The sequence below is a fragment of the Ovis canadensis genome, chromosome 22, assembly GCF_042477335.2.
Source record: "Ovis canadensis isolate MfBH-ARS-UI-01 breed Bighorn chromosome 22, ARS-UI_OviCan_v2, whole genome shotgun sequence".
In the NCBI taxonomy this organism is placed as follows: domain Eukaryota; kingdom Metazoa; phylum Chordata; class Mammalia; order Artiodactyla; family Bovidae; genus Ovis; species Ovis canadensis.
In genome coordinates this window covers 49724696-49752222 of record NC_091266.1, presented here as the reverse complement: position 1 = coordinate 49752222, position 27527 = coordinate 49724696, and the positions used below count along the sequence as shown (strand labels likewise).

Sequence of the window (27527 nt, the reverse complement as noted above, 5' to 3'; positions counted from 1 at the left end):
TTCAGGTTAAAAATAACCTTTAATCCTCACCAGGAGTAAACTGTCTTGTCAAAGAGAAATAGGAAATTATCTCAGAGCATGCTTTAAAGGGTGAGGGAGAGAAGGAGCAGTTCATCAGGGAAGAAATTATCTGCCGTATCTTAAGATGAAAGTTTCTGAATGGCTAAAGAAGTGTGGGGCTGAGGGGTTAGAGACTGTGATGAAGCAGGGCCAGAGGTGCTTGGGAAGGGTTTGCATGTCTGCATGTGGAGGTGGGCAGGAGGCACGTGAACCCTGGGGCTGGTGGCTGGCCCTGGTGGCTGGCTACGGTGTCTTGAACTGTTGGGCAGCCAGGTGTCCTTTTGCTGTCAGTCGTGGGCAGTCTGCCTTGGCCTTGAGTGCTGCCAGAGACAGAGGTTGAGCCACAAGCTTGGTGCCTATTGGGCCATGAAATGACACGTGGGAAAGGCTGACCTTAGACTGAGCCCCAGAGCCATATCAGCATGCCCTGCATCACCACAACACACTGGGGACAAGAGCAGGCATGTCCCCAGCAGAGTCACCACTGCTGAATAGCCTACAAACGAACGGGGAGGGATGGCATATGTGAAACAAAGGCTTTTTTGACCTTTTGGATTAACTGTAGATTTCAGCCAGTTGGCAGTCACCTCCAGTTTGCCACTGTTGTTAAAAATTCTATAAAGCAAAAACCAAGTGGAGGTGCTGCCGTTATGTCCTGGATTTTCAGTGTGAGCAAGGATTATCACATATAGGCAAGGATTATCAAAGGTTGCAATGTCCTCTCACTCTGGCCCTCCAGCCTTGTAATTTGGGCCAAGGCTTATTGCTCTGGAGGTAATCAACCAGACTCATTCTACCCAGTCATTTCAGAGTACATGTGAATATGTATATTGTGGAAACCGGTACTTGAAAGATTAAAGGTGTTTTTTTTTTTTTGAGGTCACACTGTACTGAAGTCAAAGGAAATCTACACATCTGATCTTGTTTTTTCTTTTTTTTTAATAACTCAAAACCACAATAACTCTGAACATGGTTTTGGTACATGAGCAGTAGCATGGTGTCCTATGTAACAAGCAAAAGAGATGTGGTTTTTCTTATAACTACGGTATCTAAGCCAGGTGATGGAGTAGAAAGAACACAGGCTGACCTAGGTGTAAGCCTTACTTTGCCAGGGGCTACATGTCTTTGAGCAGTACCTTTCATTTTTTCTGAACTTCAGTTATTTCACTAACAGAATGAGAATAATATCCCTTATTCCCTAGGACTCTGGTGCGAAATGACTAAGCAAATAGGTGTGAGAGCCCTGCATAGTACTTAGTAACTAGTATTTATTATTATTGATTTTCATAACTTTTGTGTCAGAATACAGTACCTCTAAGAGATATCTTTTCATCAGTGATTAAATGTCACATTATATAATATGCCACAAAACCATACCATCATCGACAGTGCATTGAACAAATAACAACTCATTTTTCGTTTGCTTTATCATCAAACCCCCTTTGAAGTACTCACTATGTAGAATTAAAACTTGCTTAACTGCTTGAAATTCTTGTAAATAGTGGGAAATCAAAGATAATGGGTGCATATGTTGATGTAAGTCCGCTGTTAGAAAAATGCATGTTAAAGAACATGATGTCATTTGGTTTGACGGCTGAGGAGGTTTGGTCAGCAGGAGGCTGCAGAAGCTCCAGGGAGATGCCGGGACTCCAGCCAGTAACTTTTGACCTACAGAGAAGAGACTCTGGGAACTGAAAGGTCACTTATCACATTTTAATTCAAAAAATAAAATCTTAGGCGCTAGAGTCAGAATCTATAAATGGAATAAGATATGAGGAAGAGTAGTTTTCAGGTGATAAATAGTGCATTTGGCAAAGATTCCACATGTGGCATCAGTGAATCACGGAACTCTTTTTCTGTCTATTCTCACCATTCTTACCATCAAAACAGACGAATGTCTGGAACTTAATGATAATACCATGCATTTATTTAACAGCTGAAATCCTGGACACCTTGACCTCGAAAGTGGGGAAGCTTATTGACTGATTGGTCTATCTGTTCATCCATCCATCCTTCCATCCATCAACCCATCATCCATCCATCAAAGCATCCATGCACCTACCCGCCTACCTACCTACCCACCCTTCCATCCATGTCTGTCTACCCATCACCCATCCATCTACTCAACCAGCATTAATTGAATGCACACTCTTTGCCAGGCCCTGGGCTAGAGGCCAAAGCTACAAAGACAGAAAGGCTCAGTCCTACTCCTCAAAAATCTTTCAAAGCACTGAGAGTCAGGCACAGTCAAAAAGCAAAAATGTTCAAAATTCACTGAGTTAACCACGGGTTGAGCCCAGTGTAGACTTTCAGTATATACTGAATGAAAACAATGGAAATGAACCACAGGTTCTCTTGGCCATATTTAATTTGAGAACAAGGGATTTTGAGCCTGAATTTTGGCAATTTGGGTGGAGTAACTGAACCAGGTAGGTGGCTCTTGCTTCTCTTTCGAGTCCATGTTCTTCCTCTCCAGAGAGTGACTGCTGTGGCTTGAAGCCTTTATTAGAGCCAGCTCTCCCCCACGGGCTGTCGGCACTTCAGGCGAGGCAGGGCTGTTTACTGCGTGCTTCATCACTGACGATCCCAGTGGAGAGGATTCAGAATCAGAGTCACTTTCAGCCGCTGAGTGGGCTGGATTGGAGCCATCTCCCTTTATCTGTGTGTATTCGGCAGCTAGGAATATATTTTTATAAGAAATACTCAGAAAAGTTAAAAAATGGCACAAAATGCCATCCTTAGTTCAGTATCAAATTGTGATTTAGTGTTCATTTTAGTCTCTGTTTTGTGTGTTTTGCCAAAGACCTAGCCATGTATATTTTGGCTTTTCTGAGTTAGAATTTCCCACCACATGGAAACTCTGGTTTTAAACAAACAAACAAAACTTGAGTGCCACGCTTGTCTGTTTTAAACATTAGCAAAGCTGAAATTGATTTTCATATAATTGTGAGTTATAATAACTTTCACCTACTTGGATTTGGTTTGCAGTTTTGGCAAGCACTGGTGAGAGCTAAAATAATGTTAAGCTTTAAAAAAAAAAAAAGAAAAAACAACTTCTGGTTTGGATTTGAAAGATTCTGGAGGTTTGAGATGTGAAAGTAATCACTGTAGAACATATGATCATCAATCAAATTACTGAGACCACAGTGTACATGGTGTTCCAGTCCACCCTGGGGAAAATCATCCCATCAATTCTAATCTAGCCGTTGCCACCGAGGAAGACAAAGAATCAATCAAACCAACAAGTATTTATCTGAGACTTGTTATACACGTAGCACAGTTCCAGGTACCATTTGCAAGAAGAGCAGGAAGACATGAAAGATGAGTAAAAAATACATTCCTTCATTCTGTGAACAAGAGAGGAGGAAAATGGCAATTGATTCCTCAAAATGCTGTCTGCTTTGATCGTTAGCTTTGAATAGCTGTATGATTTTAGGTTATAAGGTTGAAAATATTATAACTGCTTTGTACTTTCAATGTGACTTGAGTTATATCTGGGAAAGAAAAAGCCTGTACTTTCATTATATTGGTCTGGGTTTGTTGTTGTTGTTTTTTTTTTCCCTCTCTCTTTACAATTGCTGCTGATTTGGGCAGTGTAGAAAGGACCCTACATCCTGTCTGCTGTAAAGCTCTACAGTACAGAGAGGGCTTCAGGGGCCTTCTTTCCTCCCTGGCATTCTCATTGTTGAGTGAATGGGCATGGGACCAGTTGGGCCCTGTTTGTCAGTTGGTGTCGGGCTGTCTTGAAGTCCCACAGAACTGACCAGCAAGCAGATAGACAGATGCTGATGTTCTGTCCATAGTCCCTGAAAAGGGGGAAGTGGCCAGGTTATGTAACAGTCTGACTTTAAGAGATATCCACTCCCTTTTCCAATAAAGAAAGCCACAGCTGAGAAGTATAAGGGAAAATTTCTCCTGTATTAGGCCCAGCTAGGGAGGCTTTTCAAAACACCTGTGATTTTTCTAACAGCTTCATGAGGTATAATTTACATAGATAATTTGCCTGTAAGTACACAATCCAATGAGTCTTTATAAATGTATACAGTTGTGCAACCAGAACTAGAATCCAGCTTTAGACTTCCAACAGTCCCTAAGGTCCCCTTGGGCCCACTTGCAGTCAGCCCATGCTCCCCTACCAGCACCCCAGGCCCAGGCAATCTCTTATCTGCTTTTTGTCTACAAATTTCAGATAAATGGAATCACACCATATGCTGTCTTTTGTGTCTGGCTTCTTTCAGTTATCATCATGCTTTTAAGGTTGGTTCGTGTTGTGCGTGCATGTACGTGCTCAGTCGCTCGGTTGTGTCCAACTCTTTGCAAGCCCATGGACTGTAGCTCACCAGGCTCCTCTGTCCATGGAGTTTTCCAGGCAAGAATACTGAAGCAGGTTGTCATTTCCTACTGCAAGGGATCTTCCTGACGAGGGATCAAACCCTCGTTTCTGTCTCCTTCATTGGCAGGCAGATTCTTTATAACACTGTGCCTTATTTCATGTATCCATAATTTATTCTTTCTTATTTCTGAGTAGTATCCCACTGTATGGAGAGATCAGTTTGTTAAAAGCCTCCATCTGCTGATGGACTTTAAGATCTTTTTCAAGTTTTGCTGTGGTATCACTTGGTCACTGATCATTTTAAGTGACATGACACTAATGTTAAAATGGCAGTTCGATCCAGTGCTGGTTTTGAGTTATTCATAACACAGCATCTGTTCTGAAGTGTGCTTCTAGTAGATCCCCACAGCATCAAGCACATTGGAAAGTAAGAAGTTATCAGATGAATATTTTGTACAACTAAGACTTCAGTGGAAAACTCTGAAAGAGATGGGAATCCCAGACCACCTGACCTGCCTCTTGAGAAACCTATATTGCAGGTCAGGAAGCAACAGTTAGAGCTGGACATGGAACAGACTGGTTCCCAATAGGAAAAGGAATACGTCAAGGCTGTATATTGTCACCCTGCTTATTTAACTTATATGCAGAGTACATCATGAGAAATGCTGGGCTGGAAGAAGCACAAGCTGGAATCAAGATAGCCGGGAGAAATATCAATAACCTCAAATATGCAGATGACACCACCCTTATGGCAGAAAGTGAAGAGGAACTAAAAAGCCTCTTGATGAAAGTGAAAGAGGAGAGTGAAAAAGTTGCCTTAAAGTTCAACATTCAGAAAACGAAGATCATGGCATCTGGTCCCACCGCTTCATGGGAAATAGATGGGGAAACAGTGGAAACAGTGGAAACAGTGTCAGACTTTACTTTTTTGGGCTCCATAATCACTGCAGATGGTGACTGCAGCCATGAAATTAAAAGACGTTTACTCCTTGGAAGGAAAGTTATGACCAACCTAGATAACATATTGGAAAGCAGAGACATTACTTTGCCAACAAAGGTCCATTTGGTCAAGGCTATGGTTTTTCCAGTGGTCATGTATGGATGTGAGAGTTGAACTGTGAAGAAAGCTGAGCACCAAAGAATTGATGCTTTTAAACTGTGGTGTTGTAGAAGACTCTTGAGAGTCCCTTGGACTGCAAGGAGATCCAACCAGTCCATCCTAAAGGAGATCAGTCCTGGGTGTTCATTGGAAGGACTGATGCTGAGGCTGAAACTCCAATACTTTGGCCACCTCATGTGAACAGTTGACTCATTGGAAAAGACCCTGATGCTGGGAGGGATTGGGGGCAGGAGGAGAAGGGGATGACAGAGGATGAGATGGCTGGATGGCATCACCGACTCGATGGATGTGAGTTTGAGTGAACTCTGGGAGTTGGTGATGGACAGGGAGGCCTGGCGTGCTGTGTGATTCATGGGGTCGCCCAGAGTCGGACACGACTGAGCGACTGAACTGAACTGAAGACTCCAGTTTAAAGGAAAAAAGGCTTAAGTTGTGCCTCATGAACCAGATCCTAGCAGCTTGAAATAAGCCAGTTATTTCCCAAAAGGAAGAAAAAACTTCCCTAAAACCCTCTTACATTTTTTCTCTTACCTGTTTTCTTACCCTTCAAGTACTTCCTCCTCCTAGCTACTTGCACTTCATTATTCATACATGCTCTGATTCATTCTTTGGACAATAAGGAGATCAAACCAGTCCATCCTAAAGGAAATCAACCCTGAATATTCATTGGAAGGACTGATGCTGAAGCTCCAATACTATGGTCACCTGATGTGATCAAAGTGCCGACTCACTGGAAAAGACCGTGATACTGGGAAGGATAGAGGGCAAGAGGAGAAGAGGGCGGCGGAGGATGAGATGGTTAGATAGCCTCACCAACTCAATGGACGTGAATTTGAGCAAACTCCGAGAGACAGTGAAGGACAGGATAGCTTGGTGTGCTGCAGTCCATGGGGTCACAAAGAGTTGGATACGACTTAGTGACTGAGCAATAACTGATTCATTCATCCCTACGTATTCGATAAATGTTTAGTAGACATCCCTTTTGTGTTAGGGCATGGTGCTTGGTGCTAAACTAGATAAAAACAGGAATCAAACATGAAGATTGTAGCCAGTTCTAAAACATATACCCAAGTCAGATGTTTGAACATTTTTGATTGGGACCCACAGTATGAAGTACATTTAACTCCTATATACATATCTGAGATAAAACTGTCATAAAAGAATACTTTACCATGTGTGATGCACTATGTTACTTTCTGTTTAATTTTTAAAAAGTAGTTGATGGCAACCCACAGGACTGACCTTAGTGACGCTAACGGACTGCAGCTTGCAAGTTTTAGATGCTGCACTGAACTATTAACACTTTCTGATGGAGAAGGAGAGGACAGTGCTTACCATGTAGAAGAGGCAAGGGGAGAATTCTGTGGAAGCTGATGGATGGTTGTGGGAGGGTGGACAGAATATAGAGGGAGGGCCCGAGTGCCATAATGGTGCCATAACACTGCTCAGAGCGTTAGTCCCTCTAGTTTCCACCACAACCTGGACCACAACCACACCAGCGGTGAATCCTGGGGAATGGAGAAGCCCAGCCTCTGTGGACTTAGCAGAGGTCGGCGGGGGAGGAGATCAGCTTCCTTCCCAGCTAGTAGAACCAGCCCAGCTTCACAAAGCACATGTGCCCTCATTTATTCTAAATTTACTACCCTTGGATTTGATAATACTTCTCTCAGGGAAGCTAAAACTCACAAGAATGGAACAGACTTGATGACCTTCCTGGAAGATGGAATACTTTGGTTGTATTTCTCTCTCTTTCCGGAATCAATAATTATCTTCGGCTTGTTTGTCTTTCCTCTTGGTCCAGTCCTTTAAAAATTCCTTCTTCAGCCTGTTTTCTCTCAGCTGTCTGCCTTATGAGTTAACTAAAACTGGGCACTGTAACAAAACAGCTCCTTTTAATAAATGCCACCCGAATCCTTTATCTGATGGTACTTCTCTCCTTTCCTGAGGCTAGAGGGAGGCAAGCACTGCAGCACAGGTGACTGTCAGAGATGCTGCTGCTAAGTCGTTTCAGTCATGTCCGACTCTTTGTGACCCCAGAGACAGCAGCCCACCAGGCTCCTCTGTCCCTGGGATTCTCCAGCCAAGAACACTGGAGTGGGCTGCCATTTCCTTCTCCAATGCATGAAAGTGAAAAGTAAAAGTGAAGCCGCTCAGTCCTGTCCAACTCCTAGTGACCTCATGGACTGGAGCCCACCAGGCTCCTCCGTCCGTGGGATTTTCCAGGCAAGAGTACTGGAGTGGGGTGCCATCGCCTTCGTCCGAGATGCAGGGAAGACCTAATTATCTAAAAAGCATTTACAAAGAGTTTGTTATTAATGAAAAAAATTTAAAGCATCTGTTGAGAATTTATTGTTGATTAAATTTAAAAAATATTGGTAGTTTATTATCAACTAAGCATTTTACATATTTTGCCCCATTTAGTTCTCAAAATAAGCCAATGAAGTAGACACCCTGACCCCCATTTCAGATGTAGAAAATGAGGCTCAGCGAGGTCAGTTCACTTGCCCAAGCCAGTAAGTGGTAGAACCGAAATTCCAACTCACATCTTCTGACTTGAAAGCATGTGAAATCGACAGCGCTGATGCAACAAACGTAATGGAGAATCTGCCTGGTACAGACACAATCCCTGTCCTGAGGAAGTCATGACGGTGTAGTCATGACCTGGAAACAGAATGACCTGGCAGCTGTGGGTGGGTGGGTGAGGGGATCAGTGCAGGGGGTGAGTAAACTGAGGAGTTGGAGGTTTGCTGTATAGCAGGTGAGGAGCTCCGGAGATTTCTGAGCAGGGGAGTCACGTGCCAGGTGTGAACTCCATCTGGCAGCAGGCGAGAGGTGATGGGCATCTGGCTCAGGAAGGCGGCCGTGGGAGGCAGAGGAGAGCATCAAGAGTGTGGAAGGGAGAGGAGCAGACCTCACGGCTGATTCTGTCCAGGCATCGAAGCATCAGCAGCCACCGGGGCTGACCAGAGTGACCCCCTTCCGGAGCCATCCAAGATAACCCCTCTGGAAGAAACCCTGAGTGCTGCTGCTCCTGAATTCTGCCTTTTGAGAAGCCCTGTTGCCTTTTGACTCTGGCTGCTATCGGGTTTGGCTAGTGGTCCATTTCCTTGGGTATCCTGAACTCATTAGCGTGCGCGACAAGTTGAACTGCTCTTGACCACAACAAATTAGTTCACATTTTCCCCAGTCACATTTGAGCGATTTTGGAGCCTATGATTTTCCTCGCCTTGGTCCAAGTTCCCCGGTGTCAGCAGTTAACTCAGCCCCATTCCTGCAATATGTTCCCCCATCTGCCGCTGCTTCCCACAGTGTTTAAGTTTAAAAATCTTGAGTAAAGATTTCCTTCCACGTTGGTGGATTCTCATTTTCAACGTTTTCCTCCAGCTTCATAGTTTCCTCCACCCCAGGCAGAATCTCATGTTTCAGAAACTCAGGGCTCAGACCAGAACTGCCCGTCACTTTGACCTTGGTCTTTTTAATCTCTCCCTGAGTCTGGCTGCTGAGCCCTTCCAGCCCTAGTTGCTTACTAGTCTCTTGGTTTGGGTGAAAGAGGTGAAATGGTCAAAGCACCACACAATTAGGAAGTGTCAGGATCTATAGCTCAGTCAGTAAAGAATCTGCCTGCAATGCAGGAGACTCAGGTTCAGTTCCTGGGTTGGGACGATACCTTGGATAAGGAAATGGCAACCTACTCCAGTATTCCTGCTTAGAGAATCCCGTGGACAGAGAAGCCTGGCAGGCTACTGTCCATGGGGTTGCAAGAGTTGGACACGACTTAGTGACTAAATCACCAGGATCTAAAATTTTTTTTTTAAATTAGAGAACAACTCTAGCAACCTGGACCAATTCTGCCTCTGAGAAATGACAAAATATGGAGAAACCTCTATTATCCAACGACAGCAATAACTGGGACTGGTGAGTCTGAATGGGGTTCACTGGCTGGGGGATTTGGGGAAACTGGTCTAAGTTTCTGCCCCCCCAGGTACCCTGACTGGGAATAGAAATGGTGACCGTGTCCTAGAGTTGGGTACCATAGTTGAATGAGCTAAACTTCGCCCCTGGTGAGGCTGGGCAAACCCTCATGTTCTTGTCTTTTACTTGTATCCATGTTGTTGGTTTCTTGGCCCCTAACCTCCTCTGGGGCAGAATAGTAAGTTGTCAAGAATGTAGCCTCTTCCGTCGGACCATCTGGGTTTGGATCCTAACCCTGCTTCTCAGACATGTGTAACCTGGGGCAATTGACTTCAAAGTGCCTGTGCCTCAATCGGCCAGTAGGTAAAATGGGGCTGTTGTGAGCTGATCTCTATGATTCTTTGAATCTTGGGAGCTACCAGTTGGTCAAGGAAGCAAGCCTTTGTTCACCTTCCCTTTGCTTCCAGTTGCTTATTCCTTCTCTCTGATGAAATGTCTAACACAACCTGGAATTTAATGACAGTGAGATCTGCCATCAGTCTTGGATTCTACATATGATTTCTAAGAATGCCGCAGGGCAAAGTCTCCAGCTTAAGCTGCTTTCCTCCTGGACACATTTCCTATGGCAGCTAAGCTTTCTGAACAAAAGAAGAAAAGTTAGGCAACTTCATTCTTCTCCTATTTAAAAGAATTGTGGCAATATATATATATTCTCCAGTGGCTCAGTGGGTAAAAGAATCTGTCTGCCAATGCAGGAGACACAGGAGATGCAGGTTCGATCCCTGAGTTGGGACGATCCCCTGGAGGAGGAAATGGCAACCTACTCCAGTGTTCTTGCCTAGAAAATCTTATGGACAGAGGAGCCTGGGCTACAGTCCATGGAGTTCCAAAGAGTCAGACATGACTGAGTAACTAAGCATGCAAGCTTGCATATTTATAACAGATTTTTGCATTTTGACTGTATTTATTATAAATGGGCAGCTCAAGGACATTAAGTACACTCACAATTTTGTGCAACCATCACCACCATCCATCTCCAGAACTTTTTCATCCTGCTAAACTGAACCTCTGTCCCCACTGAACACAACTACCCCTCCCCACAGGCTCACAACCCCTGGCAGTCACCATCTATTTTCTGTCCCTACTCTAGGCACCTCATATAAGTGAGAGCAGGCAGTATCTGTCCTTTTGTGTCTAGTTTCTTTCGCTAGGCTTCATTTTTTAAGGTTCATCCATTTTATAGCACATGTCAGAATTTCAGTCCTTTTTAAGACTGAATAAATATGCCATTGCATGGCTATACCACATTTTATGAGCTGCTGATCATTTGGGCTGTTTTCACCTTTTGGCTATTATGAATCATGCTGCTATGAACACTAGTATACATATACCTGTTTGAGTTACTTAGGTAACTTCATTTAAAAATTATGGTAAAAAAATACAAAATGTATTATCTTTTTTCACCTCTTTTATACTTTTATTGGAAAATAATTGCTTTTCAATGTTGCGTTAGTTTCTGCTTACAACAAAGTGAATCAACTCTATGTGTACACTTGTCCCCTCCCTCTTGAACATCCCTCTTCAACTCCATCCTATCCATCTAGATCATCACAGAGCACCAAGCTGAGCTCTTTGTGCTACACAATAGGCTCCTATATATTAACATACCGTTATTTTTTAGAGATCATGTACATTTCAGATCATCAGCAGTAATGTAGCAGATAGGTGAATTTCTGTTTTAGAGACGATTGCAAGGTATTGTACTCTCACAGGTTCTTAGGAAATTTTGTGAAATGTTTAAGAGTTACTGAAATTCATTTATGGAATATTTTCATGGAGAAGGAAATGGCAACCCACTCCAGTGTTCTTGCCCGGAGAATCCCAGGGACAGGGGAGCCTGGTGGGCTGCCGTCTATGGGGTCACACAGAGTCGGACACGACTGAAGTGGCTTAGCTTAGCTTAGCTTATGGAATAAAAATATATTGTCTTAACAATTTTTAAGTATATAGTTCAGTAGTGGTAAGTATATTCAAATTGCTCTGAAACAGTTCCAGGACTTTTTCATCTTGTATATCTGTAATTTTATACCTACTAAATAATAATTCCCCTTTTCCTCTTCCCTAGCCTCTAGTAATCTCCATTTTACTTTCCATTTCTATGAATGTCTACCTTAGTCACCTCATGTAAGTGGAATCATACAGTACTGGTCTTTTGGTGACTAACTTGTTTCGCATATGATGATGTCCTCGGGGTTCATCCATGTTGCAGCCTGTGATAGGATTTCCTTCCTTTTAAAAGCTGTATAATATTCCGTTGTATGTATATGCCACACTTTGTTTATCTACTCGTCTGTTGATGGATATTTGGGTTGCTTCCACATCTTGGCTATTGTGCATAATACTGCTATGAACATAGGTATGAAAATATTTCTTTGAGACCTTGCTTTCAATCCTTTTAGGTATATACCCATAAATAGAATTGCTGGATCATATGGTGGTTCTATTTTTAATTTTTTGAGGGATTTTGTACTATTTTCCATAGCAGCTGCACCATTTTGAAATCCTACCAATAGTGCACAAGTGTTCCTATTTCTCAACATTCTTGCCAACAATTGTTATTTTTTTTTTATTTTTTGATAGCAGCCATCCTAATGGGTGTGAGGTGATATCTCATTGTGGTTTTGATTTGCATTTCTTTGCTGATTCATGATGTTGAGCTGTCTGCTCCATTTTCCCACCAACCTGAAGCTGCTCTAAAAAAATAAAGTCTATTACATTTTTTAAACACATGCTAATAAAAAATATAGTATGCCATCCCACCTTACTCCTCCCTGCCTCTGATCCCCGGGGAAACGTCCTCCAAGGTTACCTACCAAGACGTATTGTCTTGCATTTCTCTCATCCTCTGATTGTCCACCTCCCCCATTTTATCCTATACAAGGTCTCCCTCCTAAGGTGCTATCTAATGGGAAAAGGGTTTTGATTGGATCTGTCATCATCTAACAAAGAAAGATAGGACTATCCTTTGGAGAAGGAAATGGCAATCCACTCCAGTATTCTTGCCTGGAGAATCCCATGGACGGAGAAGCCTAGTAGGTTACAGTCCATGGGGTCACAAAGAGTCGGACACAACTGAGCGACTTCACCTTCACCTTCCTTTGGGAAGGGGCGTCCCTAGTGGCTCAGTGGTAAAGAACCTGCCTACCCAGTGCAGGATACATGGGTTCCATCCCTGGATCAGGAAGATCCCCTGGAAAAGAAAATGGCAACCTACTCTAGTATTCTTGCCAGGAAGATACCCCGGAGGAAGGAGCCTGGTGGGCCCGAGTCCAGGGGGTTACAAAGAGTCAGACAAGACTGAATCTGAATGACTGAACACACACAGGACTCCTTTGGGAAATACCTGCTTTCACAGATACTAATAAGGACAGCCTTTAAGCAGAGGCTCCATCCAAAGATGGAGGGGCTGGAACAAGCAATGACAACATTCACAACTTACCTTTGGTTTACATTTCAAACAGATGGAGTCATCTGTAATAGGATCTTGCCCTAATTACAAGACCTCATCTCTTATTAGCTGCTACTAGTCGGTGGTAAACTATAAGCAATGTTAAGACCTCCTGTTTCACCAGGGTATTTGGGTCCCACCTGGGCTGACTTCGGAGCTGCTCCCACAGGCTGCTCTGTTTGAATTCTGCATGTTCTAACTACTCTCAAGTAACGCAATTGCCTTTTGAAGCAAATGAAAAGATGGAGAAAGAATATAGCTTGTGTTTAACACCAGGGAGATCAGCTGACAGCACATTCATATAGAAATATTCTGGACAGAACAAGTTCGCCTTGCTAAGATCAATATTCAGCCTCGGGAACTGAAATGCCATCCCGGGCTTATTAATTGTTCTCAGCGTTGGATGTGCTGCTGCCACACCAACCCTGAAGTGTGTCTTTGGAATATTACAGCTGCATTCCCTGAAAGGCCTGTATATCAGGCTGAAGGCAAATAATATCAAGTGTAGAAAACTCTTGTGCGATTAAGAAACAGGCATAATAAATGATGTGATACGAGTTGTTGAAAATCTTTGAAACTTTCCTCTGGGTACTAAGTGTGGCCTTTGCCGCAACCCCCTATGCCCTTCCTTGGAGTTGCTTTCCATTCACAGTCCTCCATGAAAGCAGGAGCTGAGTTGTCAGTGTTTGCCAAAGCTGACTGGGCCACAGGGGCTCCTGACCCCAGAGGAGAAATGCTGAATGAGGGCATAGAGAAGTTGGAGTCGACTGGGGGCCCCTGGAACTCTAAGGTCATGTGAAGATGAAACTTGGGCGTGTATCCTGGGAAGTCAGCCACGTAGGCTGGGGGTGGGAAGCAGAGGGTAAGTGCCTCACACAGGGACAAGCGGATGAGCAAGGAGAGGCAGAGACAGGACTGCACCATCCCCAGAGAGAGAGAGGAACAGGGTAGTTGTCTGACGCCTTTCCCAGCCCCGGAGGTCCACTGAACTTCCTGTACCAGGATCCCAAGAGGGGTCCCCTTTGCCTCATAATAACTCCCTTCTAAATGGTGACTTTTGGAGAATCTGTATCTGTTCCTTGCCATCAAATGCTCTGTGTGGAAAGCACTCTGATGCTGAGTGTCTGCCTGTCCCAGCTTTTTGCAGATTCCTCTAGCAACCCTTTTCAAAAATAGGCAAAAGGCTTGAATAGGCATTTCTCCAAAGAAGATACACCAATGACCGATGAGCACACGAAAAGATGCTCAATGTCACTACTCATTAGGGAAATGTACATGAAACCCATGTTACATCCATTAGAGTGGCTACCGGAAAAAAAAAAAAAACCAGAAGGAAAATAACAAGTGTTGATGAAGATGTGAAGAAATGGGAACCCTTGTGTGCTGTTGGTAGGAATGTGAAATGGTACATTGTGGTGGAAAACAGTTTGGTGGCTCCTGAAAAAGTCAATGTAGAATTACCAATATGACCCAGAAATTCCATTCCAAGTTATGTACTCAAAAGAATCAAAAGCAGAGTCTCAAGCAGACACTCACACACAAACATCCAATTATGTGAATCATTACAGCACTGCTTATAATCCTCAAAAGGTAAAAACAATCTAGGTGTCCATCAGCATTTTTGGGTAAATGAACAAAATGCAATCTATCCATTCAGTGGAATAAGATTCCGACAACATGGGTGAGCCTTGAAAACCTTATGTCAGGTGAAAGGAGCCAGACATCAAAGGAAAAGTACTGTCTGATTCCATTGATATGAGGTGCCTAGAGCAGGTGCCCAGGGCTTGGAGGAGAGGGGAATAGGAAGCTAGTGTTTAAAGAGAGCAGAGTTTAAGTTTTGCAAGATGAAATTGTTCTGTAAGAGGATCATGATGATGGTTGCATGACAACGTGAATGTACTTAATGCTCCTGGAATTAAAACTGATTAAATGGTAAATTGTAGTCTGATTTAATGGTAAAATTTAAATGGTAAATTTTTAATGTGAAAGTGAAAGTCGCTCAGTCGTGTCCGATTCTTTGCAACCCCATGAACCCATGGAATTCTCTAGGCCAGAATACTGGAGTGGGTGGCCTTTCCCTTCTCCAGGGGATCTTCCCAGCCCAGGGATCGAACCCATGTCCCCTGCATTGCAGGCAGATTCTTTACCAGCTGAGCCACAAGGGAAGCCCCAAAATACTGGTATGGGCAGCCTATCCCTTCTCCAGGGGATCTTCCTGACCCAGGAATCAAACTGGGGTCTCCTGCATTGCAGACAGATTCTTTACCAACTGAGCTATCAAGGAAGTCCTTCATGTTTTGCCACAATAAAAACAGACAAATGAGTAAATAGGTGAAGGGCAGTGGAGAGCAGCCTCCTTTCCCTCCTTTGTCATTTTGTCGCTGCCACTGGGTATTTGGCAAATGCTACCTGGCCTTCCCTCATCAGAAAGTTCTCGCTGCTGCATGTGGGTGAGACTTGGCCACCTGATAGGAGGGAGATAATTGCTGACTGACCTGTGTTGCAAACCAAAGTGCTTTTCAAGAACAGTTGGAGTCTTAAGTCCTAAAATGGAGAGCCACTGAGCTCTGATTTTGTGCGTGTTTTGTGGAACTGCTCCATCAGGAGCACGCATCTCATGTCTCTAATGGACCATCTTTGAAACTTGACACCAAGTGGTGCCATTTTTTTCCTTATCGTGTTAGTAATTCTACCTGCACAGAACACAAAGATTCTCCCTAGGTTGTTAAAAATAAGTTAGGAGGAGTACTCATCGCGGAGTGATTGATAATAATGAAAAGTTAAAAGCAATCTAAATGTCTAAGGTAGGGAAATGGTTAGTTCTTGTGTATCCATATGATAGAACAATATGCAGCCATTAAAAAAAAATCACATTTCTAAGGCTATTGAATAATGTGAGAAAATGCTCACAGTATAATACTAAGTGAGAAAGCGGGATATAAAACTGGATATTCATCATGGTATTTTGTTATAACCTATGACCATATCTGTATAGAAAACCATTTTAAAGAAAAACACTAAAATGTTAAAAGTGATCAGGGCAGAAAGATTATAGTTTTTTTTTTCTCTATACTTTTCCGAGTTTGGTTTTCTATAAGGCATAATTTAACTTATTTTTTAGGGCTTCCCAGGTGGTGCAGTGGTAAACAATCTACCTGGCAAGCAGGAGACTCATGTTCAATCCCTGAGTCTCGAAGATCCCCTGGAAAAGAGAATGGCAATCTGCTCCAGTATTCTTGCCTGGGAAATACCATGGACAGAGGAGCCTGGCAGGCTACAGTCCATGGGGTTGCAAAAGAGTCGGACATGACTTAGTGACTAAACGACACTGGTATTAGGAAAATTAAACTTTGCTAGTTTTTCTTTTTTTAAAGGAAAATGAGGTGGGCTCATTTTAGTGCACAGGAGGAGTCCAACATAGTCTCTCAGGACACTCTTGAAGGCCCTCAGGCCATTGACCCTTGGCCTTTGAACTCTGGCTTGGTCTGCAGCTGTTGTGTGTATTAAGAGCATTGATGAGCAATGGTTTCTTACCCAGTATATTTGGGCTTCCCTGGTGGCTCAGAGGTTAAAGCATCTGCCTCCAATGCGGGAGACCTGGGTTCGATCAATGCGGGAGACCTGGGTTCGATCCCTGGGTCGGGAAGATCCCCTGGAGAAGGAAATGGTGACCCACTCCAGTATTCTTGCCTGGAGAATCCCATGGACGGAGAAGGCTGGTAGGCTACAGTCCATGGGGTCCCAAAGAGTGGGACACGACTGAGCGACTTCACCTCACCTTATTCCTCCTGGAGACCTCAGCTCAGTGCATCATTGTTTTGTTTGTCAATGATTGGAGGTGGAAACAAGGCCATCGGCTTATTCTGTTAGAATCTGTGACTGAGTTTAATCACTCACTGTACTGTGGACACTTTTTCTGTTTCTGAAGCTTTCACTACCTGTCTGCTGCATGGCCCCTAAAGCTACACAGCCCCGCCTTCTGCTCCAGGGTTCCTGGTGGACCCCGTTCTCCAGGGCTCTTGAGTTCCTGCTTGCTTACTCAGAGAGATGAGCGATTCATGCTTGGAATTCCAGTGCTTGTTTATAACCTACCGAACAATTATTTGGGGGAACTTCGAATTCATCTTGATCTGAGTTTTGCGGAAAAGAATAGATTACTCTTCTTCCCCAATAAAATATGTTCCCAGCTGGCTATTTATGGAATAAGTAAACTACAAACAAAACAAAGCTGATGACATACTTCCTGGTGTTAGCATCATAGACTTTATTACAATTAGGAAAGGAAAATTAAATCAGGAATTTAATCTAAGGGGCAATTTATACCACTTATTATTGCATTTTTGATGAGCCCAGTATTTATGGTTCTGTGGGAATTAATACTTTTGTGTTTCCTAAGTCCTGTAAGCCCTGATACTGGCCTAAGCATCTTCTCTTTTGGAATATTTAAAACAGTTAGTGAGATGTGTGCCTTTTTTACTACATGGGTCAGTGTGGGATTATGTAATGATAATAAGTTTACTCAAAGTTAATAAAATCTATAACCGTGAAGTGAAATACACCCTTTAAGAAACATTGTGGCTTTGTTTTGTTTTATTTTAAAATAATAGCAGCAGTATATTCTTTGGCATCCTTTTAAAAAGCCACCATGTCTAGGCAAAAGCACCATATTCTTTGAAGCCTTTGAAAACAAATCACTTTCCTTAGCCAAAATGGAAGCAATCTGGCCATTAAAATGATTATCTACTTTGAAAACAGAGACTCTGGGAGATCATAGAAGATACTCCTACACTTAAAAGAGCAAAACCTTATAATAAAAACTAATCTAGTACACTTGCTAAAAAGAGCAGCCAAAGTCATCAAATTCAGTTACACCAGCACAATGCACCCTTGAGAATCTTGTTTGACACTGTTGACTATTAAGACTGCTTGGACACAATTATGGCTATTGTTGGTCACAACTCTGGCATGACATTAAGCTAACAGCATACTGCGGCTGTCATTGTCTCAAGGTCAAGTTCGTACCATACCTAGGGATCTTAGAGCCATAGCTGAGAGGATGACAAGAGGCAAGTTCAAGAGCAAGACTACTTTCTATGGTGATTGAACACCACCATAATGAGAACATTACTTTTAATTGAAGTGACATTTTTATCCATAAGTGAGGAATAAATCTAGATGTTAAAAAACTTAAAAGGATACGCAGTGGGAAAAGGCTGTGAAGTTCCTGTAACAAGCGGTGCTCCGTCTTCTGAAGGGCACAACCAGGGAGGAGTGCTAAGCACAGAAAATGTCTCGCTTTGCAGTGGCAAACTCCTTGGCTGGTATTAAAAAGCCCATCCCAGAGGCTGGCCGATAAAGGTATTTACAAATGAACACATGAATAAAAGTCTCTGGAGTGTAATCTGTCAGCTTATAAGCATCAACTGTTTAGTCAGCTTTTGTTAACTGATTTTCATGCTATTAAAAATATCTAAATAGATGACAGCATTTAATGAGACAATATTGATTTATTGAGTCTAACTTAACATGCTGAATACTCCACTAAAGATGGGATGAAGAAATGATTTAGGGAAAATAGTGTATGATTTTTGCTATTAATAACTATTGAGATATAATTCACATAGCATCTGATTCATCCAAAGTGTGCTATCCAATGGCTTTTTGAATTAGTTTTTATTCTATGGGCTTCCCTTGTGGCTCAGCTGGTAAAGAATTTGCCTGCAATGCAGGAGACCTGGGTTTTGATCCGTGGGTTGGAGACCTGGGTTTGATCCCTGAGCTGGGAAGATCCTCTGCAGAAGGGAAAGGCTACCCACTCCAGTATTCTGGCCTAGAGAATTCCATGGACAGTCCATGGGGTCGTGAAGAGTAGGACATGACTGAGTGACTTTCACATTGACAATTCACATTTGTCTTTTAGCATATTCAGTTATGTAACCATCACCACAGTCAATTATAGAATATTTTCATCACTCCCAAAAGAAACGCTTTATCCCTTAGCCATCAGTCCTTAATTTCCCCCACCCTCAACAGCTTCAGCCTTAAGCAGCCACCAGTCTATTTCCATGTTTACAGATTTACTTATTCTGTATGTTTTATATAAATAGGAATGATACATCATGTGATCCTTTGTTATTGGCTTCTTGCACTTGGCATAATGCTTTCAAGTATCATCCATGTTATAACATGTATCAGTATTTCATTTCTGTTTATGCCAAAATATTCCATTATATGAATATATCACATTTTATTTATCCATTTGTTAGTTGGTGGACATGTGGGGCCTTTTGACATGTTTCCACTTTTTGACTATTATGAATAATGCTGCTATGGACATTGGCATACAAATCTTTGAAAATTTATTTTCAGTTCTCTTGGTATACACCTAGGAGGGAAAAGTGTTAGGTCATATGCTAACTCTATATTTAATATTTTGAGTTATAATAACCCACCATTATGACATTATATTTTCTGAAATATTTGATCCAGCATATATATTTTTTTATAACTCAAATAGATAACTTTTAGAATCTCACTATATCCATGGTTCACCTTATTAAGGCAATTGATCCAGACACTCCTAGGACATGCAAATCTCTCATTGCTCCAAATGAATGCGGTACTGAAGTTTTCTCTACTTCAGTATAGATTTGGATTTACATATGTGATACCTCTCTTCAAAATGACATAATACATCTTAGAAATTATCTTGCTAATTGTAATAACAGTCTGAGAGAAGGAGAAACAAAATTAGAGGCACTGAAATATTGAGCTGCTTTTGAAAAATCAGAGTAAGTTTGTGGTCGTCTGAAATAAGGTCTTGGACCCCCTGTTCACCATGCCAATGCCTAAAAATGCAATACAGGATTACCTTCTAACTTATGAGAAAGAGCTTTCTCTTTATGGGCATAAATCCCTCTCACTTTTCCTTCCTAAGAATATTGACAATGTTTTCAGGTGTTTGTGTGTGTCTGTGAACAAATTGAAGATAGGTATGAATTCTCGCCTTAGGGCAGTGTGAATACTTTTTCAAATAAGGAGTTCTGCAGTTTTCAGAAATGGGTGTGTGTGTGTGTGTGTGTGTGTGACCCAAGCACCTTTGAGGAAACTTTAAACAAATACTTTTCATGAATTCTGGGATTACACTCTTATTTTTATATGTATTTCTTTGAAAAGGAGTTAATTCTTCTAATGACTTTTTTTCTGAAAACCTTATATTAAACTTTACTTTTCTATAAGTTTTGGGCATTTTATTCATCCATCCATCCATCCATCCGTTCATTCATTCAAAGTTGTTCACTTATTGAAAGCCAGTGGGAGTTTCAAGGTAGTAGAAGAGAAATTCAGCGAGAGACATAGGATTGGAGAGGCGGGCAGAGGTGAGTCTAGTAGGGTTCTGTAGGTTTGATAGTAAGAGTCTGAGTTTCATTCTGTGTTTAGTGGGAAGCCGCAGATGGGTTTCAAGGGCAGAACTGACGTGTATTTAAAGATGCCTCTGGAATATTGGAAATGGAGAGCCATTGCAATCATCCGGAAAAGAGATGATGGTGGCTTGGATTAGGAAGGTGATAGTGCCGATGGGGAGAAGAAGATGGATGGGGGATATATTTGTGGAGCAGCCATAGGCCTAGAACTGAGAGAGATGAGAAAGGGAGAGAGAGAGTCAAGAATTACCTCCAGATTTCTAGTTCAGGCCATGGGATAGATGGTGGGGTCCTTTGAAATGAGAAAGGCTAGGGAATGGGAGGAATCACAAGTTCAGTTTGGATATATAAGGTTGAAGATGCTTGTAAGATATCCAAATGGAGATTGCAAAGGAGCATCTGTGGATGCCAGGGAGAGGACGAAGGTGTGACTCAGGCCTGAGAGACAATTTCAGGTGTTTAGTGCCTGTGAATGATACAGCTGTGGGATTATGAAGGTCCCCTTGGGAGAGCGTGTGGAGGGAAGAGAGGAGAGCTGGAGGCCAGGCCCTGGCAGACAGTGAGAGGTTGAAGAGAGGAGGAAGGTCTTGCAAAGGAGACTCAGAAGAACCAGACACAGAGTAGAAGGCAAGCCAAGAATGTGGGTGTCATGGAAACCAAGAAGAATGCCTTGGGAGGGAGGGACAGAGTATGAAGGTGGAGGTCTTGACTCATGCAATTTTAGTGTGATGACAGGGAGATAAAAGTTAGAGTTGGATTATGGTGGGTTAAAGAATGAAAAGGAGGTGGATCCAGTGGGTGTGTGGACCATTCCTTTGAGAATTTGAGATGCAAGAAAGAACAGTGAAATGGGGAAACAGCTGGAGGTGGATGAACAGGGAGGTTTCCTTTAAGATTAGAGATGTGAGGGTAATTATTCACTAAAAGGGATTCTCTTCCAGTTAACCAAGAAGAAAGCCTCAGTGTGGTGCCAGTCCATCTAAAGTACTTCCCTAACTTCTGTTGATGTCCCTTTTGAATCCGGAGAGAGCCAGCTTGAGACCTGGAGCTGTCCATCAGAAATTACATCAAGTAGGAATTGAACCACACTGCTTTGCTTTCATTGTACTTAATTTCTTATGTTATAGTTATGTCAAGGGATATCAGTTTTCCATTTATATTCAGTTCAGTTTAGTCTCTCAGTCATGCCCAACTCTTTGTGACCCCATGGGGACTGCAGCACACCAGACTTCCCTGTCCATCACCAACTTCTGAGCTTGCTCAAATTCACGTCCATTGAGCTGATGATGCCATCCAACCATCTCATCCTCTGTTGTCCCCTTCTCCTCCTGCCTTCAGTCTTTCCCAGTATCAGGGTCTTTTCCAATGAGTCAGTTCTTTGCATCAGGTGGCCAAAGTATTGCCATTTATGTTGGTGATATGCAATTTCCTTTGAAGATAGAATGAGTTTAAAAAGGGAGGCCATATCAAGGAAAATCCGTGGTAAAGAATAGGATAGGAAGTACAGGATGTAACCAAAATGGCGACAGTGGCCTGGGCAAGACAGAAGTGGGAAACAGTGCATGCTCTCATGTGGCCTGACCTGCAGTCAGGTGAGAGCTAGCTTCGTCCACTCCTGTAAGGTCATGTCAAAGAGATGCGTCTCAAGATCCTGGAGGGGAGGTGGGCAGCGCCGCACGACGGGAACCAGCCCAACATCCTGGGAACCGTGCCTCAAGAGTTTGTGAGTCAGCAGAGTGGCGGGAACCCCCAGGGCAGAGGAGCAGATGAGTTGTGTTGCGCCGCCAAGCGCTGTGTGTCCCCCTCCCGCTCCCAGGCCCTTGCTGCCATCAGCACCCACCTCCCCTCGGTGTTATCATTCTGCTTCAGGACTGTTCTCGCAGCATTTAGTGTCAGCTGCCTGCCCTGCTGTGTAAGAAAGAACACAAGGTAAGTCGAGGACATGTTATTCCCAAATGACCTAATTTCAGCATTGGCCCTTGGCCTTTATGAGGGCATGGGCATGACCATTGGATGAGTCAGAGTCTCTGGAATTTTCTCAGTCAGTGGTGCCTTAAAGGAAAACATCTTTTCCTCAATTGAGAGTATGCCCTTCTGGGTAGGAGGGAAAAAGTCCCTTTTCTTTGTTCTTCTATTCTGGGTTTCCAGTCGTATGTTTAGACTTGCTTCTAGCAAAACAGTATCCTATAGGGTTATAAACTCTTCTCAGTTAGTCTGAGACTGTCCTGATTTTAAAACTGAAAGTCCCATATACCACGAATTCCCTCTGTCTCAGGTAAACTGGGGTGGTTGGTCCCTCTAATCTTAGGTCCAGAGATGAGCATACACTCGTAGGGTGATGATTCTCCTGGACATTAAAGAGTGTTTGAATGGTTGTGTCCAGAAAATTGTGTTTTGACAAAGTCAAAGGGTATTAAGTGATTTCCTTATTCAGGTTTAGACTACAGTGAAAATATTAAAACCATGATGTTTTTGTTAATACTAATTATGTAATGTGCAGCAGCAATGCATTAAGAGAAGGGTTTGTTGCATCAGCAGTGGCTTTAATTGGGCTGAGCCAGGAGAACCTGAAAAGAACTATTCCTCAAGGCATGTTTATAAAACCTTCCATGTTCATAGTGACACATAAGCCCCAATCAACTTCTCACAGTTGGCATTGATCCCTTGGTGTGCCTGTCTGCAAAATAGACTGTACGTAACCTAAAATATCTGAGATTTGCTTTGTATTTCCTTACAGTTAGGCTAGCTGCTATGATAAACAACCCCCCAAGTGTATAATTACTCAGTGCAATAAAAGCGAATTTCTTATTTACATAAAGTCCAAAACAAATGTTCCGGATTGGCGGGTATTTCTCCTCCAGGGGGTGATTCAGGGACCCAGTCTCCATCCGTTGTGTGGTATATACGACATGTTGCTTCCAAGGTTGTCATGATTATCTGCGTCAAGCCAGTGGAAGGGTGGAGAGCATACGATAACATGCATGGTGGGGTGTTGTTGGAGGAGGGCAAGCTTGGGTGTGACACTTATCATCCACTCACATTCCGTCGGCTAGACCTCAGTCACAGGCCACACCCAGCTTCCAGGGTGGTTTGAGGAATGCTATCTACCTAGTGACCAGGAACTCCTACAAGGGAACTGTCTTGTGGAAAAACTGGTCTCTAGCAGCATTTGACCTCACATGAAACATCTGCTGCTCTCTTGTAAAAAAGGGGGGGGATACAGTAAAAAAAGTTTTAAAAAATTTTTATTGGACTATAGTTCATTTATGATGTTGCATTAATTTCAGGTGTATAGTAATGTGAATCAGTTACACACATGTATACATCCGTGCTCTTTTGGATTCTTTTCCCATAGAGGCAAGTTTTGTTGCTTAGTTGCTAAGTTGTGTCTGACTTTTTGTGACCCCCATGGACTGCAGTACGCCAGGCTTCTCTGCCCTTCATTATCTCCTGGAGTTTGCGCAAATTCATGTCCATTGACCTGGTGATGCTCTCTAACCATCTCAAACTCTACTGCCCTCTTCTTTTGCCTTCAATCTTTCCCAGCATCAGGGTCTTTTCCAAAGAGTCAATTCTTTGCATCAGGTGGCCAAAGTATTAGGGCTTCAGCATCAATCTTTCCAATGAATATTCAAGGTTGATTTTCTTCAGGATTGACTGGTCTGATTTCCTTGCAGTCCAAGGGACTCTCAAGAGTCTTCTCCAGTACTTCAATTCAAAAGCATCAGTTCTTCAGCTATCTGCCTTCTTTACGGTTGCCTTCTTTATGGTCCAACTCTCACATCCATACATGACTACTGGAAAAACCATAGCTTTGACTATACAAACCTTATTGAGTTCCCTGTGCTGTACAATAGGTCCTTATTATCTATTTTATATGCTGCTGCTGCTAAGTCGCTTCAGTCATGTCCGACTCTGTGCGACCCCATAGACGGCAGCCCATCAGGTACCCCCGTCCCTGGGATTCTCCAGGCAAGAACACTGGAGTGGGTTGCCATTTCCTTCTCCAATGCATGAAAGTGAAAAGTGAAAGTGAAGCTGCTCAGTTGTGTCCAACTCTGAGCAACCCCATGGACTGCAGCCCACCAGGCTCCTCCATCCATGGGACCTTCCAGGCAAGAGTATGCAGTAGTGTGTATATGTCGATCCCAGTCTTACAGTTTATCTCCCCTCCCCATTACCCACTGGTAACCATAGCTTGTTTTTTACATCTATGACTCTATTTCTGTTTTGTAAATAAGTTCATTTGTACCTTTATTATAGATTCCACATATAAGTGATATAATATTTGTTTTTCCCAATCTGACTTCATTCAGCATGACAATCTCTCTGGATCCATCCATTTTTGCTGCAAATGGCATTATCTTGTCCTTTTTAATGGCTTAGTCATATTCCATTGTATAAATGTACCAGATCTTCTTTATCCATTCCTCTGTCAATGGATGGACATTTCGGTTGCTTTTATGTCTTGGCATTTATTTATTTCTGTATAGAAAATCTCCCCCAAATTTAGTGGCTTTAAACAATAACAATCATCTATTATTATCATCCCTTATTGTTCTGAAGGTTGGCTGGGTTCATCTAGGGGTTTGTCTTGGGGTATCTGCATGTTTTCAGGTAAACTGTAACTATGGCAGGAATGATCCTGAAGGCTTCTTTGCACATATGTCTGATGCCTGAACTGGGAACACTCAAACACCAAGAAACTGGGAGAGCTAGTAGCTTCTGGGCAGCCAAACTTCCTACATGGCGCCTCTGGGCTCCAAAGTGGAGTTCCCATATAAAATATAGGATTCAGTTAAACTTTTAATTTATAGAAACCGTCAATAACTTTTTAGTATATGTCCTTTGTAGTATTTGGGATATACTTACACTAAAAAAAATTTTGTTATTTTTCCAAAATTCAAATTTAAGTGGATTTCCTGTATATTTAGACTTGCTAAATTTGGCAACCCTATTCCAAAAGCACGTGTTCTGAGATTGGGAGAGCCAGGCAGCCGCTCTGTTGCCCGTTTTGACTTTGTCTCGGAAGTTGCATAGTATTCTTTTGCCTGCCCAGATGAGGGGATGTCTACAGCACATGTAAGAAAAGCACACGGGATGGGGCATAATCCTTACAGTAGTCATCTTTTGTCCAGATTAGGAAACTTTGGTTCAGGCAAATGCCATGACTTGGTTAGGTGACGTTGCCAATAAGGGGTAGACCCAGGATTCGAATTTTTGACTGCCTGGTTCAAAATCCATTTTTGAGCTCCTGAGCGTCAAGGACAGGGGAAGTTTTGCAGTAAAAACACACAATCAGACTTTAGGGAAGCAGATTTCCCAAAGGTCAGAAGAGAGATAACCCAGATATCACGGTCAGAGATTTTTAGATGAATCCCGTCTCAAGAGGGTTGGGACACTCTGAGAAATGTCATCACTCTAAATCTGCGATTGAAAGTGCTCCTCTTTCAGAAGGAAAGGGAAGGGAGCTAGTAAAACCAGAGGCTGCACAGGACATCCTCTGATGCTCTCAGACTTTAAAGGGCTGGAACAAAAATGGGAAGGAAGAGCACTTAGCCAAGGACAAATAAGAATCAGTTGCGGAGAATTGTAGGAATAGCAGCAGGAAGTGTTACACCCCAAATGATTTCAGGGAGAATGTTTGGGAAAACAAGGCAGGCTAACAGTTGCTGCTGTAGGTCAATGGCACAACATTTCTGGGTCAGAAAAAGAAGGGACTTCTCCAAAACAATCACCTTGAAACTAAAACAGCCTCTGAGAAACAGGAGATGATCAATTCATATTGGTTCAATGCATGAATGAACATGCAAATATGTTTAGAAGGAATGAGAAGTTATGCCACAACTGACCCCAGGAAGAAAGCACCAAATTCTTTTTACATGGAGCTTCGGTGCAGAAGATCTACAGCCAGGTGGGATGCTAAGAGTAGAGACTCTAAAGGGATAAAAAGTCAGACGAGCAAACATCAGTCTAATGCCTACAAGGAGTAGTTAATAACAATTAAAATGAGCTACTTGCCAAAAATCATGACCACTGTTCCATTGAAGGGTTTCCCTGGTGGCTCAGTTGGTTAAGAATCCACCTGCAATGCCAGAGATCTGGGTTTGATCCCTGGGTTGGGAAGATCCCCTGGAGGAGGACATGGCAACCCACTCTAGTATTCTTGTCTGGAGAATTCCCATGGAGAGAGGAGCCTGGAGGGCTACAGTCCGTGGGGTCACAAAGAGTTGGATATGACCGAGCAACTCAGCATAGCACAGCATAGCATTCCATTGAAGAACTGGCAAAAGAAGTTTTGATTCAGAAGTACTTTTGGCTTTAGAGGTTACAATTCTAAACATAGATATTTGTTTTAAAAGATTTTCCTGTTTTAGTATACTGTAATTTAAAAAAATCTTCTAAATCTGTATTTTCTTGCTAGGGAGAAACTTTGAGTTCAATTTCTTGCTAGAGAGGTATCAAATCCTCAGGTTTGAGTATGTGTGTGAGGGTTTAGTTGCTTTAGTCGTGTCTGACTCTTTGTGACCCCATGGACTATAGTCTTCCAGGCTCCTCTGTCCATGGGATTCTCCAGGCACGAATAAGGAGTTGGTTGCTACACCCTCCTCCAGGGGATCTTGCTGACCCTGGGATCAAACCCAGGTCCCTTTTGTCTCCTGCATTGGCAGGAGGGTTCTTTACCGCCAACACCGCCTGAGAAGCCCCAAAACTCCTGTAGGTGAAACCATTATAGCTTAATTTGGTATTCAGAAATTTGTTGACAGACACCAAAAATAAAAGACATCAGACACATTTATTCAATCATGTTTTAAAAAATTCCTACCATGTATAGTCTGGGTTCTAGGCACTGGAGACAGAGTGATGAATAGGGTGAGTCCTGGTAAGTAAGTCATCAAATAAATTTCTAAGAAAAAGTCCAGAGTTATATATGCCATAAAAGAACAGGTGAGGGGATATGGAGTGAGTACAGAAACTTCTACCTTAGATACTTAGGTAAGGTTTGTATAAGGTGGTGACATAAGAGTATAGATTAAAGATAAGGAGCCAGCCATTGTGTATAAATTGATAATAAGCATAATAAAATGTATTATCCTTGTAGTAAATCCTATAAAATCATCTTTAGTTCATTCATTTGTTATTGAGGGATTTAGCGTCACAGAACCCTGG

General features: G+C 42.6%; 1 long non-coding RNA gene across 8 annotated transcripts in view; it reads left to right on the top strand.

Moving 5' to 3' along the window:
• LOC138427756 (uncharacterized) overlaps nucleotides 1–27527 on the top strand; it is a 65402-nt gene that overhangs the window by 25682 nt on the left and 12193 nt on the right. Inside the window, exon 6 of one of the 8 annotated variants that reach the window (XR_011252162.1) lies at nucleotides 9334–9428. The exons of the other annotated variants lie outside the window; for them this stretch is intronic. This is a non-coding gene — a long non-coding RNA (uncharacterized lncRNA). The remainder of the gene's footprint in view (nucleotides 1–9333; nucleotides 9429–27527) is intronic. 8 annotated transcript variants of the gene reach the window in all.